Source organism: Mustela lutreola, chromosome 4 (genome assembly GCF_030435805.1).
Source record: "Mustela lutreola isolate mMusLut2 chromosome 4, mMusLut2.pri, whole genome shotgun sequence".
Classification (NCBI taxonomy): Eukaryota; Metazoa; Chordata; class Mammalia; order Carnivora; family Mustelidae; genus Mustela; species Mustela lutreola.
In genome coordinates, this window is record NC_081293.1 from 83,454,493 (window position 1) to 83,455,341 (window position 849).

Consider the following 849-nt stretch of genomic DNA (forward strand, 5'->3'; position numbering starts at 1 on the left):
ATCCAAAGGGGCACGTGTACTCGAATGTTTATAGCAGCAATGTCCACAATAGCCAAACTATGGAAAGAACCTAGATGTCCATCAACAGATGAATGGATCAAGAAGATGTGTTATATATACACAATGGAATACTATGCAGCCATCAAAAGAAATGAAATCTTGCCATTTGCGACAACATGGATGGAACTAGAGCGTATCATGCTTAGCGAAATAAGTCAGGCGGAGAAAGACAACTATCATATGATCTCCCTGATATGAGGAAGTGGTGATGCAACATGGGGGCTTAAGTGGGTACGAGAAGAATAAATGAAAGAAGATGGGATTGGGAGGGAGACAAACCATAAGTGACTCTTAATCTCACAAAACAAACTGAGGGTTGTTGGGGGGAGGGGGTTTGGGAGAAGGGGGTGGTATTATGGACATTGGGGAGGGTATGTGTTTTGGTGAGTGCTGTGAAGTGTGTAAACCTGGTGATTCACAGACCTGTACCCCTGGGGATAAAAATATATGTTTATAAAAAATAAAAAAATTTATTAAAATTAAAAAAAAAAAAAGAATACAGAAATAAGAAAAATAAATGGTGAAGGCTCTAAAGAGGGAGCAAATCCTAAAAAAAAAAAAAAAAAAAAAACCAAACAAAACTGACCAGTTGATCAAAAAGAGACAAAGTCCCAGCTCCTAGAAGCCAGGGACTGCATTTCTCCTATGATTTCTGAATCATCCCAGAGAACGTGGGAAGGGCCTCGGCAGATTATGTGAGGGATGACTTGGCAATAATTGTGTTGGAAAATACTTCTTGGCAAAGGAAAGTGAGATTAGGAAATGAACGGATCCTGGAATGAATCAGAT